The following is a 21,248-nucleotide window of genomic DNA, read 5'->3' on the forward strand; positions in this document are numbered from 1 at the left end:
TTAGAATGTTGAGTATATGATAAATGAAAAATTCAGGATATACAGATATATAAGGATTCTAAATATATAAAAGATAAAGAAGGTACACACACACACACATATATATATGTATATATATAACACACATGGAACAATGCAAGAATTAGGGGCGCTGACCTCTGTGCAGTAGAAAATCCACATAAAACTTTACAGTAGGCCCTTTGTATCCGCAGTTCCACATCCAGGGATTCAATTGAGCATTGCATAGTATGTATTGATTGGAAAAAATCCGAGTATAAGTGGACCAGTTCAAACCTGTGTTGTTCAAGGGTCAACTGTACATAGATAAAGGACTAAAAACAACTATAGGGCTTTCCTGGTGGCGCAGTGGTTAAGAATCCGCCTGCCAATGCAGGGGACATGGGTTCGAGCCCTGGTCCAGGAGGATCCCATATGCCGCGGAGCAACTAAGCCCATGCACCATAACTACTGACCAGTGCTCTGGAGCCTGCGAGCCACAACTATTGAGCCCGCGAGCCTAGAGCCCATGCTCTGCAACAAGAGAAACCACTGCTCTCCGCAACTAGAGAAAGCGTGCGCGCAGCAACAAAGACCCAATGCAGCCAAAAATAAAGAAAAATAAAAAAATTTTTAAAATTATAATAAAAATAAAAAGAACTATACCAGCAAGCCTTACTGAGTCTGTTAGGGGGCTGTCAGCCAATTGTCATGTCTCAGTTGGCACCAAGGAATGTTTTGATGTGAGGCAATTATCTTATAAGCTGTTAACCTCAGAAACTTAAGGCCTCACCTCAGATGTTTCTTCTATCCTGTAGGAGCCCAGAATGGACTTAATATACATAAATTTGTATACTTCTTGAGTATTCTTAACCCTAAATACTGCTTGGTGATAACACGTTCTACAACTTTCTTTCTGTCTTTTGTGGAAAAAAAGATCTACCTTTTCAAGTTTAAAAGCTTAAGGTATTGTACCAAGATTTGGTGAATAAATTAGTATTTACCATATTGATACATTTTCTGATTTTGATCATAGTGCCCCTTGGCTTTCATGTTTCTCAGTTGAAGATTGATTTTAAAATGTAATCTCCAGTGACATCTCCTTCAGCCTCTTAGTCGTTCCATTTACGTATACTTTTCTGGATCTTTGTCAGCATTGCTTTGCCTTTCTGGATTTATGGTAACCAATCATAACTGCATTTCAGATATAGCTAAAATTATGATTTGTTAGAAGGATAGGAAAATATGTTCTGTTCACGGTCTTTTCCTTGTTGGCAGTAGAATTTGCAATCCCTCCCCGCTTTGCATACAAAAATCACATTGTCTTTAGGTAACATTCTGTAATTATTCAAAAATTTCTTTTTTAACTAGAAGGCATGCATCCTTTAGGTACAACTTGGATTTTTTTTCCTGTAAATGCTTTACTTTTCGTTTTTCCATGCTGCATGCTGTTAATACCTGCTGTTTTCGTGCCTGCAGTACTTTAGGCGCTTGTATCTCAGCGGGCTCTTAAGAGATAATTCAGAGTAAGAATCACCCTTTCAGTTAGGTCTGGTCTGGTGCTTAGAAAGCTTGACCTTATGTTAGTTGAAATGTGTCCCTCTGCAGTTTCCACTTTGGGCCTAATTTTGTCTACACGGGAACTGCCTGGAGCAACTCTAGTTTCTCTTCTGCTGGACAGCCCTGCAGATATTTAGATACCTTTCATGCTTGCAAAGTATTCTCTAAACTGAAAATACATCCTAGTTTTTGCAAATGTTTCTCATTTGATATACTTAAAATTTTTTTCCACCTCTCAGTTCCCTTATTTTTCCAACTTAGTGCAATATTTCACTGTCAGGAAGCTCATCATTCCATCTGCAAGATGGGGAATTCTCTGTACACCTTTCATATAATTTATGTAAATGTTAAATATAGCATTTCTAAAACATTATCTAACATCAATCGTCTGCTTATACTTCCCGGGGAAGTACCTTAGCGTCCGTCCACCCATAGTTTTCTATGCGTCATGCCCTGTGTAAACCTGCCCCCTTTGCGCAGTACACGGTGTGTCAGTCTCATAAACCACACCCCATCCACGGGAAATAGTCTCAACTCTGTGGCCACTCAGGCTTTTTAAAAATAGCCTTTTATTTAGACTCTTATCAAGACTTTTATAAAAGCCTAAATAAGTTATATACTTTCTCCTCAGAGAATTTGGGTAGACTGGTGTGGTGTGATTTCTTCTTTTAGAAAACATGTTTGTCTTTTCCTCAGAAGGTTATTTATGCTGATATGTCTTCTGATCTCATCCTCTAGTAGAGGTTTGCCAGTTTGACCGATTTGAAGCTCACAGCCAGAGCCTTTCTCTTGTATAGATTGGAGTTATATTGATGGCATGTTTTTGTTCATTTTTGTTCAGCAAATATTTATTGAGTGCCAAAATATGCCAGGAGTTGAGCAAGGGGCTGGGTAAATGTTGTTGATAAAGGAAAGAGATCTGGATTCTGTCCTCTTATGTCTTATTGGAGGTCACTTCTCTCAGATGACTGTCAGTAGGTTCTTCCTTGCAATTTTATAATTTTATAAATAAATTCTTCTAAAATGCGAGTACTTTGAGACTTCATGACTACCTATCATCTGATATATTAGTTTGGAAGCATCTTGTTTGTTTAATGATGAATTTGATTCACTGTCAGTGATTCATATGCTTTAAAGTAGAAATAGATTTCTTCCTCATATCTTCTTCAGTAAGTATTGAAGCAAATTACAGTTAGGCCTGTCAGTTGTCTTGCTCTTATCACTGTTTATACCCTGTTTATCAAGTGCTCCATCCAGTCTTTATTCAGCATCTGGCTTTTTATATATTTAAACCACCTCTCTGTGGCTTTGCATTTTCTTGTAAGGTTTATTTATTTATCATATATATATATATATTTTAAATTAATTAATTAATTAATTTATGGCTGTGTTGGGTCTTCGTTTCTGTGCGAGGGCTTTCTCTAGTTGTGGCAAGCTGGGGCCCCTCTTCATCATGGTGCGTGGGCCTCTCACTATCTCGGCCTCTCTTGTTGCGGAGCACAGGCTCCAGACGCGCAGGCTCAGTAGTTGTGGCTTACGGGCCCAGTTGCTCCGCGGCATGTGGCATCTTCCCAGACCAGGGCTTGAACCCGTGTCCCCTGCATTGGCAGGCAGATTTTCACCACTGCGCCACCAGGGAAGCCTTATTTATTATATTTTTAAAAATATTTATTTATTTATTTTATTTAGGCTGCGCTGCATCTTAGTTGTGGGATCTTTTAGTTGTGGCGCACGGACTCTTTGGTTGCAGCATGCAAACTCTTAGTTGCAGCATGCATGCGGGATCTAGCTCCCCGACCAGGGTTCAAACCTGGGCCCCCTGCATTGGGAGTTCAGAGTCTTACCCACTGGACCACCAGGGAAGTTCCTCTTGCAAGGCTTTAATTGTTGTTTTGCCTACAGAGGCCTTAGTTCTCCTGATCTGCTATAATTTATGGTATTTTATTGCTTTTCCTCATTTTTATTGTCTATTTTGAGAAAAGTTATTTTCCTTCTCCTCTCCCCACCCCTACTCTCCTCCGCTCCCCCCACACTACTTAGCAATTTAAACATTTTGTTAGAGCATCTGACTTTTTTGCTTTCTTACAGTCAAGTATTTTTAAAGTCCATCTCTATGCTTTGTATTACACATTTGCCTTTTAAACATAACTTTAGTTTTATCTAGCCAAAGTCTAGATCTTCCTTCTAAAATTGGGTAACCATATAATACATTTTTAGTTTTTCCTGACTTTACAGAATATTGGTTAAGTGTGTTTCTTATCTCTATTACTAGTGAGTCACATATGTCAGTTTCTGATTATAATTTAGAACCAAGTTCTGTTATATGTGTATGTCTTAGTAGGTTCTAATTTTTTTTTTATGAAAGCATTTATTGTGTTATTTAAATTTTTATATCAGTTCCCTTCAAAGAAGTTTTGTAGTGTTGAACACACAGATTCTTGAACCACACATCATTGTTACTATTGTAGTTTTCAGGTTTCTGAATCATTGAGCTTTAGAGTTGAAAAGAAACCTTGGTTTAAGTTAGTCAGGCTGTCTTGTTTTCTACATGAGGAAACTGAGAGCAGTGAAGTCATTTGCCCTAAGTCACATCACTGCTTGGTGGTAGAACTAGAACTTGAATGCCAGTCTAGCATTAATCACATCAATCTGTTGATTGCTAGGGGATAGTTCATCTGCTAATCACATCTATATTGATTGGACTATGAAACAAAAATAAATTGTTGAATTATAGGGGCAAAAATAAAATGATCAATCTGGCTCAGAAATGAGTTGACTGATCAGCATATTCTTTCCTGTTCAGCACATGCTTTTCCTCTCAGATCCTGTATTTGTGAACCAGGGCAGTTTTCTTTATACTCCAGGTAGAACTGGGAATGACAAAGCCAAGTTTTTTCTCTTTGAACTACCCTTTTACAGAAGCCTTGCCAACCATCTGTTATAATAATCTTTGGGCAGAGTATAGTATTGCTACTTTTGTTTAAGCTTTTAAAATAATAATACATTCCACTCCTATCTCACTGAAGATAACTCTTCCAGGAATAGGATTTTGTGTTCTTTAAACTCTTCACTGGCTTACTGATGTCCTAGTTGGTATCATTCCTATAGATGACTGATTTTATCTATGACATGTTGTATCTTCCTCATTTCATTCTTACATAAAGTAATTTAGAATAATTTACTTGAGTAAGTTGAATAACTTGAGTTTGACGAGGACCTAACTTTTGCTTATATACACTGCTGGCAGTGAGGTTGCAAGTGTAACATGGAAGCATATTAGTGCTCTGAGGTAATCTCTCAAGTGGAAATAAATTGCAGAATTACGGCTTGTCTTCTGATATTTTTACAAGTAGTTTAACATTGTTTTTGCACAGTGAAGTTTAGAAATTAAGTATTATTTTGGCTTCATCTTTTTTTTTTTTTACAGCTTTACTGATATTCATTTCACATATCATAAAATTTACCCATTTAAAACATACAATTTTTTTTTAGTGTATTGACAGAGTTGTGCATCCATCACCACAAACTAATTTTAGAACATTTCCAACACCCCCAAAAGAAACCCTGTATCTATTAGTAGTCACTCTCTATTTCCCTTTGTCCCCTAGCCCCTGGCAGCCACTAATCTAGTTTCTGTCTCTGTGATTTGTCCTTGCTGGACATTTCATATAGATGGAATCATACAGTATGAGCTGCTTTGTGACTAGCTTCTTTCACTTAGCATGTTTTCAAGGTTCATCCGCGTTGTATCATATATCAGCTTTTCATTCCTTTTATGGCTGAGTAATATTCCATTGTATGGATATACCCCATTGTGAGGGTTCCAGTTTCTCCACATCCTGTCAACACTTGTAATTGTTTATCATTTTGATTATAGCCATGCTAGTGGGTGTGAAGGGGTATCTCATTGTGGTTTTTTCTTTTTTCATTGTGGTTTTGAATTCATTTTTCTGATAGCAAATGATGGGCTCTTTTCATATGCTTATGAGGCATTTGTGTATCTTCAGAGAAATGTCTATTTCTGTCACATTATTTGCCATTTTTAAACTCCATTGTCTTTTTATTGTTGAGTCCTAAGAGTTCTTTATATATTCTGGATACAAGTCCCTTGTCACACATGAATTTTAAATATTTTCTCTCATTTCATGGGCTGTTTTCACTTTCTTGATGGGGTCCTTTTTTTTTTAAATTAATTAATTTATTTATTTTTGGTTGCGTTGGGTCTTTGTTACTGTGCATGGGCTTTCTCTACTTGTGGCGAGCAGGGGCTACTCTTTGTTGTGGTGCACAGACTTCTCATCGTGGTGGCTTCTCTTGTTGTGGAGCACGGGCTCTAGGCTCGTGGGCTTCAGTAGTTGTGGCACGCAGGCTCAGTATTTGTGGCTTGTGGGCTTAGCTGCTCTGTGGCATGTGGGATCTTCCTGGACCAGGGCTTGAACCTGTGTACCCTGCATTAGCAGGGGGATTTTTAACCACTGCGCCACCAGGAAAGTCCCTTGATGGGGTCCTTTAATGCACAAAATTTTATAATTTTGACGAAGTTCAGTCTACTTATTTTTTCTTGTCATTTGTGCTTTTGGTACCATGTCTAAAAACCATTGTGTAACCCAAGATAATGAAGATTTATTCTTGTTTTCTTCTAGGAATTTTATGGTTTTAACTGTTATATTTAAGTCTATGATACATTTTGAGTTAGTTTTTGTGTATGGTGTGAGATAGGGGTCCAACTTTATTCTACTGCATGTGAATATCCAGTTGCCCCAGGACCTTTTGCTGAAACGACTATCCAACCCCACTCCTACCTCACTTGCCTCCCATTGAATTGTCTTGGCACCCTTGTCAAAAGTCAATTGACTGTGAATGTGAGTGTTTGTTTCTGGACTCTTAAACTATATTCCATTGATTTATATGTCTGTCCTTATGCCAATACCACACTGTTTTGATTTCTATAGCCTTGAATTAAGTTTTGAAATCAGGAAGTGTGAGTCCTTCAAGTTTGCTCTTCCTTTTCAAGATTGTTTTGGATATTCTGGAATTGAATTAATATGTAGATCAATTTAGGAAGTATTGCCATCTTAACAAAGTTACATCTTCTGATCCATGAACATGGGATGCCTTTCCACTTAATTAGGACTTCTTTAACTTCTTGTGACAATTTTTGTAGTTTTCAAATTATAAGGTTTATATTTTCTTTGTTAAATTTATTTCTAAGTATTTTATTCTTTTTGATGCTATTATAAATGGAGTTTTCTTAATTTCATTTCAGATTGTTGCTATTGTATCAAAATACAATTGGTATTTATTTGTATAGTGATCTTGAATTCTGTAACATTGATGGATATGTTTATTAGCGCTAATAGTTTATTTGTGGGTTCCTTAGGATTTTTTATATACAAGATTATGTCATGTACAAATTGTAGTAGTTTTACTTTTTCCTTTGTAACCTGAAAGCTTTTAATTTCTTTTTTCTTTTTTTTTTTTTTTTTTGCCTAATTGTCCTGGCTAGAATCTCTAGTACAGTATTTCTTTAAAAATTTTATTTATTCATTTATGTTTGGCTGCATTGGGTCTTCAGTGGGCTTTTCTCTAGTTGCAGAGAGTGGGGGCTACTCTTCATTGCAGTGTGTGGGCTTCTCATTGCAGTGGCTTCTCTTGCTGCAGAGCATGGGCTCTAGGTGCACAGGCTTCCATAGTTGTGGCACACGGGCTCAGTAGTTGTGGCTTGCAGCCTCTACACAGGCTCAGTAGTTGTGGAGCATGGGCTTAGTTCCTTTGTAGCATGTGGGATCTTCCTGGACCAGGGCTCAAACCCGTGTCTCCTGCATTGACAGGCAGATTCTTAACCACTGTGCCACCAGGGAAGCCCTCTACTACAATGCTGAATAGGGGTGTTGAGAGCAGACATCCTTGTTTTGTTCCTGGTTTTAAGGAGAAAGTAAGTATTCAGTCTTTCTCCATTAAGTATGATGTTAGCTGTGGGTTTTTCATAGATGCCTTTTCTCAGGTTAAGAAAGTTTCCTTCAATTCCTGTGTGTTTTTATCATGAAAGGGTGTTGGATTTTGTCAGATGCTTTTTTTGTATCAATTGAGATGATCATGTTTTTTTTTTTTTTTTGTGCGGTATGTGGGCCTCTCACTGTTGTGGTCTCTCCCGTTGCGGAGCACAGGCTCCGGATGTGCAGGCTCAGTGGCCATGGCTTACGGGCCCAGCCGCTCTGTGGCATGTGGGATCTTCCCGGACTGGGACACAAACCCTTGTCTCCTGCATCGGCAGGCGAACTCTCAACCACTGTACCACCAGGGGAGCCCGTATGGTTTTTATTCCTTATTAATGTGATGTATTACATTAATTGACTTTCAGATATTAAACCAGCCTTGAATTCCTTGAATTAATCACACTTAGCAAAGGTGTACAATCCTTCTTATGTTGATGGATTCACTTGCTGGTGTTTTGTTGAGGATTTTTTACATCTATATCCATAAACGATATTGGTCTGTAGTTTTCTTGTGCTGTCTTTGTCTGGTTTTGGTGTCAGGGTGATAACAGCTTTATCAAATGAGTTAAGATGTATTCTCACTTCATCTTGAAATAATTTTGGTTTAATTTTGGACATTCATTTAGCAATATTAAATTCTAATTGCCTAATTACTGAATGAAGATAATAGTTAATACAACTAATGTTTAAGAAATTATGAGTTATTAAATTTGTGGCAATCACAAGAAATCTAGAAGCCTTCCCACGGGGCAAGAGCAAATATTTGGGAATGAAAGAAAGATGTACGGCTTCCCTGGTGGCGCAGTGGTTAAGAATCTGCCTGCCAATGCAGGAGACATGGGTTCGAGCCCTGGTCCGGGAAGATCCCACATGCCGCGGAGCAACTAAGCCCGTGTGCCACAACTACTGGGCCCATGTGCCACAGCTACTGAAGCCCACACTCTCTAGAGCCTGTGCTCTGCAACAAGAGAAGCCACCTCAATGAGAAGCCTGCGCACTGCAACAAAGAGTAGCTCCTGCTCGCCACAACTAGAGAAAGCCTGTGTGCAGCAACGAAGACACAATGCAGCCAAAATAAATAAATAAATAAAATTAAAAAAAAAAAAGAAAGAAAGATGTAGAATTAAATACAGTTGGACTAGGTCACAAATTTTCCTTTTCTTGACCTTTTCCCTATCTTGAGGCATTCAGGGTAGAGGTACCAAGTCTGGCACTTGAGATCCTTGTCTCCTACTTGGTTCCCTTAACCTCTTCTCTTAGTTTTATTTTTGAGGTACTTGTTTTGTTACCTCATTCTAGTTATGCCATAAATAACACCTAATTTTAGCATTCTTAGGGTGGTCTACAAAAGCTTCCCAAAAGGGCCAGAAGAGAGTTGAATTGGAAGCATAAAGCACTAAAATTTTGCTGATTGTTCTCTTACTACTTCTTGGCTTTGAATTACTGTTTAAAATATCAGTGAATAGAAAGGATTTTTTTTTTTTTTTTGGCTACCACATAGTCTATGATGGTGACTTAGCATTTTTTTCCAGGGGTACTATAGTGTTTAGCATCCAGTAGACACTCAGTAAATGTTTATGAATGATTGGGAATTAATAATAGGGCTTTAAGGGGATATCTAGTTTTATTGAAAAATCAAAGAAAGTCATTCAAGGCAGGAATACAAGTATTACTGTTATGTTATAAAAATTCAATGCCCTAGCCTAAATGTTACCAGCAAGATCACATTTTGACATTGCCACCATAGAAATTCTAGGACGTGTGAGTAGGTTTTCTCCTCCTCTACACAGAAGGATTTTTTTCTTCTTTATACCATAGAAGATATAGTTTCATTAGGCTATTTGTTGTTGTTGTTCTATTAGTTGAAGCTAGAGCTAGATCATTTGAGACAATTTTGTTAGATAAATTTGTTTCTAAATTTGATTGTGAGAATTTGGAATATGGCTGAAAATACTGAATATTATGTTCTATTATTTTTTTCAGTCTAATTCAGAAATGAAAAAAGAGTGCTGTTAAGAAAATTATATATGATTTCTTAGTAAATGAGTGACAGAGATAAGACAGGGGCTTTAGCATTTCCTGAATTCCAGTCATGTTCTCTCAGTAGCTTATGGTCTCATTTATAATATTGTACCCACAACAATTTTTACATTAGATGTTTTCAGGTTTCATCATTTGTATAAAGGGACTACACGTTCAGGGTTTTGGGGCACGCATATTTATCTACAATTGCTTCTCCTAAAGTACTGTCAAGATCTGGGGTTGTCCAAAGCAGCTTGTCACAAAAAGAGCATTTCTCTGAAGACTCCTTCTCTATCTTGAAAAAATGAGAATTTTGCATGTTGTTCTGTAATATATTTGTGTTTAACAAAGTGTATCTGATTTTACTATAATCTTTGATTAAATTGACACTCCAGCAAGATGTCTCCTGTCTATTGAGTGGCTTCAGTTACTTCCTAGTCCATAGCTGTATGCTGCACACTACATGAGAACCCAGTTCAGGAATCCAGGAATCAGTGGATTTAAAAAGTAATGTCCTTTCCAAGAATGGACATTCTCTCTATTGGAGGGAGCAGGTGTGATGTGCTATCTCCATAATCCCTAGGTTCACTATGCCATCAGAGCAAGATTTTAGAAGTTGCATCTTAACTTTGGACTCAGCAACTCACTTAAAAATTTTTTTTAAAATGCCTTTTGCCTTGTGCACTTGTTGCCTCCTTTTCTCTGTGAACATTTTTTCCCCTTCTGACTATCAGGCCCTCCACAACTTGGGTGCTCACAGCTGCCTTGAAGTTCTCCATGTTTACCTTTACGTATCATTTGGAAAAGAAGCCAGGCAGTTTCTTGGTAAATTTGGGGCATGTTCTGACATTTATTATCTAATACAGTGTTTAGGTCTTATGCAGATTCTTTCATCTGACATTGCCTTATCTGCAAAATCAGTATATTAAAATACTCCTGTTATGTTTGGTCAGTTAACTTTTTCGGTTAATTCTAATTATTGGAGAATTTTAAAACGTTCTATACTAAAGTTCAAAGCATTAGAATTTATTAAAATCCACCTAAATAATCAGTCTATTTAATCAGTAGTTTTTTGTATGTTTGTTTAATTTAACTCCTTGAGAAACTTTATTAAAATATTCATGTAAAGTTCTGGTTAAACTGCGTGTATTAGAAGTCAGTGCTTGTGTACCTACTTTGAAATCTGGGACTGCACAGGAGAAAACCATCAATCTTGGATGTTAAGTCTTAACATAGCTGATGGCCTGGGAGAACCTGACTTGTTTCTTTAAGTGATACAGTTGTATTCAGTTGAATTTTAGTACTGTCTTCTTAAATATCCCCAAATAAATTATTTCTAGATTGAGGAGTGCTTTCAGGGTTAATCTGTAACTTTAGTTACTGTTCTCAGTACTAACACGGTTAAATCATGAGTCTGCCTAAAGATTAGTTTTTCTTCTCAATGAGTTATTGGATCACTTCTATGGTGAGATGGTAAGATAGTATCTTTCTCTAAATTCCAGAGCCTATATATCTTTAGTATGAGGAAGAAAATTATCTTGTTTTTGGGTGGGATTGAAACTAAGGAATACCATGCATTCTTATAATACTTTGTCATTGAAAAGTTTTTCAAATGCCTTAAGTTGTTTAATCTTACTGAAAGTTTGTCGCTATTGGACTGAATACATAAGAATATATGATATTGTGAATTAGTTGAGACCTCCATTTAGTGAAAAAAAATCTTGATCTTTGTGCTTTATTGTAAACAATGTGAGGATTTTCTCTTACTTACCTTGGCCAAATCTTGATACTGGTGAAACTGAATTGGTAGTATTGTTCAGGTTTAATACCTTTGTCATGTTTGCACTTCTTACTCTCCAGGTGAGTAGCATGTTTCTGTTGGGAGGCTCTAACTCTGGAAGGCAGGTGATACAGTGGGGAAAGTGAGAATTGGAGACTGACACCTGGATTCCAGCATGTGTTCCAGCTTTGGCTTTGGCCAGTCTCCTAACTATTTTCTCTTGGCTTCATTTTTTTTTTTTTTAACAAATGGAATGCCTTCACTTTTATTAATTAATTAATTTATTTTTGCTCTGTTGGGTCTTCGTTTCTGTGCGAGGGCTTTCTCTAGCTGTGACAAGCGGGGGCCACTCACCATCGCGGCCCCTCTCTTTGCGGAGCACAGGCTCCAGACGCGCAGGCTCAGCAGTTGTGGCTCACGGGCCCAGTTGCTCCGCGGCATGTGGGATCCTCCCAGACCAGGGCTTGAACCCGTGTCCCCTGCATTAGCAGGCAGATTCTCAACCACTGCGCCACCAAGGAAGCCCTGGCTTCATTTTCCTGATAATAAAATCTGGAGGTTTATATTAGATGGCCTTCCATATTCCTTCTAATATCCAAAATTCTTTTGTTTAAATTTCCCAATTTTGGTTCAGTTTATCCTGGCTTTCTACTTCACATTTAGCTGGCTGAATATTAACATGAGAGCATGCACCAATTTCAGTTTAAAAATGTTTCTTCCATGATATAATTTTAATATTGTCTTATATAGATTGATGTGTTCATTTCTGTGATATCTGGACTAGGTCCCTGGGATGCAATGGCAAATAACAAAAACTGGGTCTCTGTCCTTTTGAAACTAAACGGTTTAGGCTTTAGGACTTTCTCTCCTGAGTTACTTTAATCATTGCTTTTTCTTTTTTTTTTTTTTTTTTTTAAGTACAACATAGAATAATCCCTTGTCCTTTTGAGATTGGTCCGGACATATGAAATACTGAATTTGTGTTAGAATATTCTGCTTAGGAATTTCTGGGTTGTTAGAAGATATATGGTGAAGAAGTTAAAGAGTGCCTTTTTGGAGTGTGTTTATTATATAGATCAGGGTAATAAATCAGAAAAGTTGGAATAATCATAGTTCCTGCTTTTAAGAGCTTTGAGGCTGGCTTTAGGAGGCAAGATTGGTATATGAAAACAACCTCAGTGGAATTACAGAGAGCATTTAACCAAGAGCAGGGTAATACAGTGCCAATTATCCACATTATTGTTATTATTACTGTTTTCTTTTTCTTTCTTTCCTATTCTATTATTTATCCGGCTTGCAGAATCTTAGTTCCCCAACCAGGGGTTGAACCCGGGCCCATGGCAGTGAAAGTGCCAAGTACTAACCACTGGACTGCCAGGGAATTCTCTTATTACTGTTTTCTTGAAGGAAAAATAAATTAGAGGTGGATTGGGGGAGAGGAATGAACAAGGATTGGTGGTGAGGAGGGATGGTCCTCTTTTTCAGGGCAGAAAGTTCACATAGATAAAGACATGGATGGGTACAGAGTTGTGTATATGAGGAAAGGACTGGTCTATAGGTTATATAAAATATGACAATATAAATTATCCATAAAGTATTTTAGAGTATACAAATACACTAAAATATGAGAAAATAATCAGTATGTTTTTGACTTCAGGTATAGGAAACCTAATTCAAATCGGCTTAAACAATAAAGAAGTGTTTGTTGTTACCTTGGTCTCATGTAGCTGGAAGTCCAGAAGTCTTGCAGATGTCAGGATTGTTTGATATAATCATTTAATGCTGTCACCAAGGACCAAGGTACTTGCCAGTTCTCCATTCTGCCCTTTTTGATGTTGGTGGCATCTTCAGGCTTGCTGTAAGGTGACTGTAGCAGTGTGAAGTGTCATGTTCAGCATTACCTGAAAAGGGACTGTTTCTTCCTCATCTCATCTTTAGGACTGAAGAATCTTTTCTCTCTTGGAGGCCTTCCAGTGGGCTTCCACTCGTGTCACGTTGGCCAGGATTACATTTCATGCCCATTCCCAACCAATCATTGGCAAAGAGAATGGGTTGAAACTAATCTACTAGGATAGAGTGGATATCGGAGGACAGTCAATCACAGTAACTATTCCAAGAATGATTTGGAAAATGAGTAGTATGCGTTTTTTTTAAAAAATAAATTAATTGTTTTATTTAGGCTTCATTGGGTCTTTGTTGCTGTGTGTGGGCTTTCTCTAGTTGTGGCGAGTGGGGCCTACTCTCGGTTGCAGTGCGCGGGCTTCTCATTGCGGTGGCTTCTCTTGTTGCGGAGCATGGGCTCTAGGCGCACGGGCTTCAGTAGTTGTGGCATGCGAGCTTCAGCAGTCGTGGCACGCGGGCTCTAGAGAGCAGGCTCAGTAGTTGTGGCACACGGGCTTTGTTGCTCAGCGGCATGTGGGATCTTCCCACTGCGCCACCAGGGAAGCCCGTGTGTGTGTGTGTGTGTGTGTGTGTGTGTGTGTGTGTGTAATCAGCCTTGACATCCACTGTGTTTTGGGGGGAAATTTTAAGAAAATGTATTTGTCTAAGATTTTTGTGTCTGTAGTAGCTCACCTTTGAGTGTCCTTATTTGGAAAAATTGGTGTCTGAGCAGAAAGACATCTGATTCGAGATAACAATGTAAAAGAAATTAAGTGCCATAAACACTGTGAACTCCCTACTCTTGGGCTAAGCAATGAGAAAAGGGGAAAGTGGGGATTTACTTTTACCCAAAATGCATGTTTAAAAATGAGCATTTCCACCTCTTTCTTAATCATTTGAAAAGAATGTATTTTATAACCTTGGTTATTTGGGGGCCTAATTAAATCTGACACTTGAGTTTTAAGAATCGAAGCAGTAGTAAAATTAATTATTTTGTGGTGAGTGTCTTTGAACATAATATTTAAGTATACACTGCAAAGGGCTATGCCTTATTTGGTATTTTCATTCTGCTCATTTGGATTTCAGAATCCTCACATTAGGGCTCTAGTTCGCCATCTGTTGGTTTTAGAATTGTGTTCAACACTTTCTGCTATATTTTGTGGAATAACTATTTATATGGAGATGTGTGTATACATTTTTCAATCAACTAACCCCCCCCCAGGATTATAATTTAAAAAGCCAAGACTAGGATCTCTTTTGGATGTGTATACAAATATGTATACATATTTTTTATTCTTGTGTAATTTGACCCTGTGACTTTCTTTTGATATTTGAGAACCATGACTATGATTAAGAGTGTGATTTTAAGGGTACAAATGGAAATATAGGTGTAGATGCTGTAGGAGCTAGTGAGTTAAAATTTGTGGCAGGACAAGCTGTTGGGCTGTTTTTTGGCCTAACAGAAGTGACGCATACCACCGGATATTGGTTTTGGTAAGCCACAAAAAAGTATTGAGCGTTTCTCATCTTCGTTTTTGGTAGTAGAGCATACATACCTTTCTCATCTGCTGCATTTGATGATTTAATTGTTGGAAACATTTTTTTTGTTGTTGTTCTGTAATTTAAAGTAATATTTTGATGAATACCAGAGTTCCTTTTTTAAACCTCTAAGCACTGGATTCATCTTTTGGCAACTTTTTCTTTCGTTTTAGAGGATAGTGGATTATAATTTGTGTAAATGTGACACTTCGCATTATATTGCTGAATTTTTTTAACCTAGAAAAACTTCCATTACTTTAAGGCCCTATTTTGGGAAAGGAATAAAATACTGTACTGACAAACTGGTCATGAGAAATGATAAAGTGCCACCACTTTAAACCAACTCTGGTAGGAAAGTGGAAGTTTGCTTTTTGTCGGGAGATTTGGGTTTCTCTGTGGAGTTCTTTGTTAAACTTTTAGCATAGCAGTGAACTTCCTTTTGGTGGAGACAGGAAGCATAAATACTCATTGTGTAATGCCATTTGCCTGCTTTGGTGGATTCGCCAAGCCGTGACACCCAAAACCAGACGCGTGCTTCTTAACGAAAACTACAGTTCCCAGCGGGCCTGGCGCTGGTGGGCCATCTCTTCCCCTCTCGCTCCCGGCTGTCCCTTCCCGGGCTGGCCCGACGCGGGCCCTGGCCCGCGCCTGCGCAATGAGGACGTGCGCTTTTTTTTTTTTTTTTTTTTTTTTTTTTAACCCTGGCGGCTGCGGATCGTGGCGCTGGGGCTAGTGCCCAGGCGTGCTGCAGTGTACGGAGGCAGGCTGCTAGGACAAAGGGCGGCAGGAAGCGGTTCACTGGTCAGAGAGCTCCCCACTTGATTCAGCGCACGTTTAGCCCTGGAATAATGTGGTACCGACGGCATTAGCCTATTTACTACCCAGTACAAACAGTTCCCTCGCTCACGTCCTCTTGCTCTGTCGTGCCAGCCTGCCTTGCCCCTCACAGCCGGCGCGCGGCCTTGTCAGCCCAAGCGCGGAAGGAATGTGACGGCGTCAGTGCCTCAGGCTAGCCTCACCCCAGCCGGAGCGAGGGTCCGCTCCCGCCTGCCGCAGTGCCGCGTGCCGCCGCCGCACGTCTGGGAGCGGCTGGGTCCCGGCGCCGCGGCCTCCGCAGCTGGAGGTGCAGAAACAGCGGCCGCGACGAGCAGCCATGACTGACTGAGGCGGCGGCGGCGGCCGCGCCTCCTGGAGGCTCGCGGGGGCGGCGCGGTGGGCGCCCCCTGGCGGCGCGCCGGGGCGGAGCGGCCCTTCGCCGCCGCAGCCGCAGCCGGCGGAGGCGCTGCTGTCCCTCCTCCCCGTGTCCCCGGCGCTCGCCCGCTCGCTCGCTCGCTCCATTCTCCCTCCGCTTCAGATTAAAGGGGGGGAGGGAAAAGAAGCTCGGCCGCCATTTTCCCAGTGCCGCCGCCACCGCCGCCACCGCTCGCCGAGCCGGCGGGAGAACCGAGCACCTTAGCGAAGCCGACTCGTCTCGCCGCGGCGGTGCGGGGGGCGGCTGGAGCGCTCCCCCCGGCCGGGAAGAGGCGTCCGGGGGCGGCGGCCGGGGTGCGGGCTTGGGCTGCAGACGGCGGCGCTTGTTTGTGCGGGGCGGGGGGGCGGCTTCACTCTCTGCCCCCGCCCGCCCGTCCTCCCGGCCGGGCTGTTCCCCGGCCGTGCCCAGGCCCCGCCGGAGCCGAGGAAGGCCGGAGAAAGAGCCCGAAAGAGAAGAAAAAGCGGCCGCTCCCCGCCGCCGCCGCCTTCCCCTCCCCCTCCGCCTCGCCCCCCCGCCCGGAAAGTCAGGGCGGCTCCGGGCGCCGGGGGGGAGGAGAGCGGCGGGCCCGGGCCGGAGCCGCCGCCGCGCGCCCCCGCCCGCCGCCGCCGCCGGCCCTCGGCGCCCAGGCCGGGGGCTGTTTGCAAACTGCGCCCATTTTGTGGGGCTGAATCCGCCCGGGCAACGCTCTTCCATCACGTGGTAGGTGCTGCTGCTGCTGCTCCTCTCCTCCTCCCGCTGCCCTTTCTCCTTCTCCTCGCTCTCCCTGTGGCTCCCATTTCTCCCTCTCTTTGTTAGTTGTAACTAGAAAGGCAGGGCAGGGCAGGAAAAATCCCCGGAACTTTAAATGGCCTCTCCGGGCTTCCCTGCTGCGGGTCCGAGGCTGGGAGTCGCCCCAAGGGCGGGGGTGTGCGGGGGCCCTTCCCCACCAGCTGCCGCCTCGTTCGCCAGCTTTTCCTTTGGCGTTCTATTTAAAAATGCGGCCTTAAGAACACGATTTATTCCGGTTTAAAAAAAAAAAACCCAAACAAACTCTTGCTCTCGCCTTGAACTTCTCTTGACTGCAAAAGGCCTTTCTCTGGCCGAAACACACATCTTGCGCGTTTCACGGTGTGTATCACAACTCTGATTGTTTAGTGAGATGGTTATTTGTTTCATTTATTTATTATTTTTGTTGCTTGTAAATTGAGGTCACTTACGTTTTCAGATCTAGTCTCCCTCAGGCGGACGTGTTTTTTTTTTTTTTTTAAACTAAAGAGGAAGAGACATTTATTTGCTTTTAAGTGAGTTTGGGGGGCCTGTTTTCCGGCTGACTGTCTTTTGATTCTCAGCAAATAATTTGATTGTTTTCCATAGGATAAACAGCCTTACCCCCATGCTTTACTTAAAAATCCTTTTGTTTTCCGTTGTCGGGATCCCAGTGTGGTTTTTTTTGGAGAAACACGTTACTTAACTCTTGCTTATTGATTGCCTCAGGGGAGAAGGGGTGACATGATGGCGCCACTTTAAATTGCTCTCTCCTTCTCCTCCGTTTTTCCCCCCTTTATTCTGGAGGTCACTGGAGCATTTTTCGTGACCTATTAATAAACTACTTGAGAATGTTAACAGTACAACTAATAGGGCTAGAGTTTGGTACCTTAAGGGTCGGGAGACCCGAATCCCGAGGTCCCCAAAGTTCCGAGAAATCTTCCTAGTCCTCCTGCCTCGCCTCCCTCCCCTCCATTCACAATCCTGGTGTTGCCATCTCCTTTGTCACGTGGCTAGCAATCATTGTGTTTTTTTGTTTGTTTTGGGGTGTGTGTTTATATTTTTAAATTGTAGCCCAGAAGAACTTCTCTCCTCCCCATTAGAGAGATCAAAACGTTTTAGTTTTTTTAGTTTTAAAATCGGACATTTATAATAAACGATAAAATTACATAATCTTTGCCTTGCATAATCATGATATAGTTATAGGTTGTTACTGAAGTTCGTTTCTAAAGCACTTTCAAGTATGGAAAGTAGAACATTGGAATATGTTTTCCATTTCTCAGAATAGTCTGTAGTATTTTCCCTGCTTTTTGGGCCCTTTAAAGAAACCACTATTTACAAGGGCTTAAGTGGGTGTGTTTTCCCCTCCCCCCTTCTACAGGCTATACTTAGTTCTTTTTCTAGCATACTGTCTGACCAATTTAGAAATTTTCAATTGTCTACATGCCTGTCATTTAAAACTGTTTTTCTTTTCTCGCAACAATAGTGAACACTTTTGAGTAATAATTGTTTTCTACCTGAAGGTATTTCATTATGTTTCTGTTACGTTTTTGATCCAGAGAATTTTTACTACTAATCCTATAGATTTAGAAGAATGTTTTTCTATTATGTTTCTTCATATCAGTTTTCCCCGTAGTTGGGTAAATTCCTATTTTATAAAATACCGAATACATTTCTGTGTTGTTTCTACAGAGCTTACTAACCGCGTTTCCAATTTGAAAAAAGATCTGTCGTGTGTTTAAAAAATTTCAAAAAGTCAATATGAAATATAGTGATTCTTGTGTGCATTGATTCGTTTCCTCTACCATGTATATTTTCAATGGTTTTGGGCCATTTTCTTTGCTAACAGTTACATCATGTCATGTGATATGTGCAGTGTGATGTGTAGTTCTAAAAATAAGGCAAGGTAAAAATGCTCATCTCTTGGGAATCTAAAAAATGTGTTATAAATGTGGGATAACTATCCTCAGTCATGGAATTCTGATTTCGATTTCCGCTAGGTTTATCCTACAAAGTATGCATTCCTTTGACCTTTAGCATATTTGATGTATTTGTTAGTGATCTCATGATTTGAGGTGGTCAATTTTTAATTTTCAAGTGTGTACCACTTGGAGGGAAACATAGATGTGACAAAGATTCTTAACATCTGTATTGTGGTAAAGATGATTGGTCTCTGATGACTGCCTTATTTAAGTATATGAAAAGTATTTTTGATTTACATCTGTAGACAGTTAAGAGTGATCAATTAAGTATTGATAGAGCCTTGAGGTATGGTGGGGTTTTGGTCCTTTTATCTTTGTGAATCTACTTAAGTGAGGTATTTAGAAGTGTTGCTGCATCTTTCTTGAAAGGCTTATTCAGAATTTTAGTGTTTGACTTTTGTGCTTTACCAAAGTGAGATGTTAAATCTTTGTATGATTTTCTTCCTGCCTACACACGTTATTCCTATGGTTAAACCTGCAGAGCACACGTTGATTGTTAGGTGACTTATCATTATCCTGTTGAGGAAAATTCTGGAAGCTAGAAAATGAGTAAGCCTTAGTTCTCTTTTAACTTTTATCAAGGTGAGAGGAAAGGAAAATAACTATTTTTTTCTTCTTCAAACACTGCCAGTACCTTTCCATTTCTAGTCATGCTACACTGTAACCAGTGTCTCTACTACTCTGGATTTTATTGGATTGATCACAGATTTTAATTGTATTTTAAAGTGAGTAACAAGTTATAGATTTGTTTTGTTTGATATAACCTGACTCATGTAATCTGTAAACATAGGGCCATTGTGGTTGACGATGCTGATTTGAGAGGGTATTTTAGTATTGAGTGGTTCTAATTAGGAACTTTTTTGAGTAAAGCTTAGTTACCTTGTTACAGTACTAGAAAAGCAATTTTAAAATGTGAAAAACGTTACTAATCCATGTTGGATTTTCTAAATAATAGTCATTGAAAGTACTGTGTTTAAAGAATATTGCTTATTCCTCTTATATTGAGTCATCTTCCTTGGGCGGGGGGGTTTGGTAGGGGTTATTTTTTTCTTCTTGGCGAGGTCATTAGACACAGAAATTAAGTGATTTCCTTCCTGGAGAGAGAGAGACTTTTTTTTTTTTTAATTAATTGGGGTTTTTTTGGTTTTTTTTTTTTAACCCCAAACATCTTTCCATCCCCTTGAGTTTGGAAAGGAGGAACTAGTGCAGACTAAGTATGTGGTCTTCGGTTGATTGCCCCAGAGCAAATCTCATTATTGAGTGGTTTATTTAGAGTTTCAAAGCACCTTTTCTTTGCCCTCTTTCTCTATTTTAAGTAAGTTTCTGCCTTGATTGGTTAGATTGTTCTGGGTCTCAGGAAGCATATTTTACATTAGTGCCTTTTTACTTGATCACTTTATAAAAAAGTACAGGTGCAGGTGACTCAAATAAAATGGCCCCAAACACCTGGCCTTTTTACTGTGACAGTGCAGAGTACTTGGACCACATCCTTTCCCTAAAAAGGACTTTAGCTATTTCTTGGAAATCTATATTAAGTCTGGATTTTGAGTCTTCATGTTGCTTCTGAAGATGTATGTTTAAATTATAGTTTCTATCATAATAAATTGCATATTAGCCTCTGGGCATACTAAAAGCTGTGCAAAAATATTCCTGCCGGAGTGTGATAATTCATGACACAAAACAAGACACTTTCATCAGTACTTCCCATTCCCTGAAATGTGAGATCAAAACTCAGTGAACCGCAGTAATGCTTAAAAAGACAATATGAATTTAAAAAGACAAATATTACACTGTGATAGAGGTCACCAATATTTGAAGGTCACAAGAAGAGATAAGAAAGAAAGTGGTGTCCTTGGGTGTCACTTGCAGATTGTGGAGAGAATTGTGGCTCATAGGAAAAGACCAGTATATATGATTGGGAGGGTCACTATTATTTATTAGTTCGGTTATCATTTGTTCCTGCATTATGCCCTGTGCCTGCCTTTTAGGATGTAGGGTAAAATGTATAGGAGAAAATAAACTGATAGGTATGATTTACCAAAAAGCTTGGCCTCCAAAAAGAACTGAAGTAGATGTTTTTTTTCTTTGTGTGTTAAGCTTTTCTTGTCTTTAATCAAACAAAAGTAAAAGCAAAAATGTAGGGTGTGAGGAAACTGACTTCAAAGTAGAGAGCACAGTTCATATTTATGAATGAAAAACAAACTTGGGTAGTCTGAAAGAAAAACTTAAGGATTGTATATGAAGATTTTAAACCATTATGTCAAAGAGAGGCTCTTCAAGGTAGATACCTTTTAAATTTTTGTTTATCTGTTGGGTAGTGGTCTCTGGCAATGGATAGCTGCTTAATAAATGTTACCTTCTGCAAGCCTTGCTTTTCTAAGATTTTAAACTAGCTCTATAAAATTGTAACATTTGAATGCCCTAGCCCACTAGGGAATTATTTAGCTATATATTTTATTGTTGTTGACTGTAAACTTTCCTTTTTTTCCTCCAGT

The 21,248-nt window shown here is 39.9% G+C and overlaps 1 protein-coding gene across 11 annotated transcripts in view; it reads left to right on the forward strand.

Moving 5' to 3' along the window:
• The window catches only part of KANSL1 (KAT8 regulatory NSL complex subunit 1), a 175,165-nt gene that overhangs the window by 11,791 nt on the left and 142,126 nt on the right, over nucleotides 1-21,248 (forward strand). For 2 of the 11 annotated variants that reach the window (XM_033438976.2, XM_049701415.1), the window contains exon 1: nucleotides 16,111-16,726. The exons of the other annotated variants lie outside the window; for them this stretch is intronic. The gene's annotated coding sequence lies outside the window, so the exon portion shown is untranslated. Of the gene's footprint in view, nucleotides 1-16,110; nucleotides 16,727-21,248 lie in introns of those variants that run through there. 11 annotated transcript variants of the gene reach the window in all.

Source organism: Orcinus orca, chromosome 19 (assembly GCF_937001465.1).
Source record: "Orcinus orca chromosome 19, mOrcOrc1.1, whole genome shotgun sequence".
Taxonomy (NCBI): Eukaryota; Metazoa; Chordata; class Mammalia; order Artiodactyla; family Delphinidae; genus Orcinus; species Orcinus orca.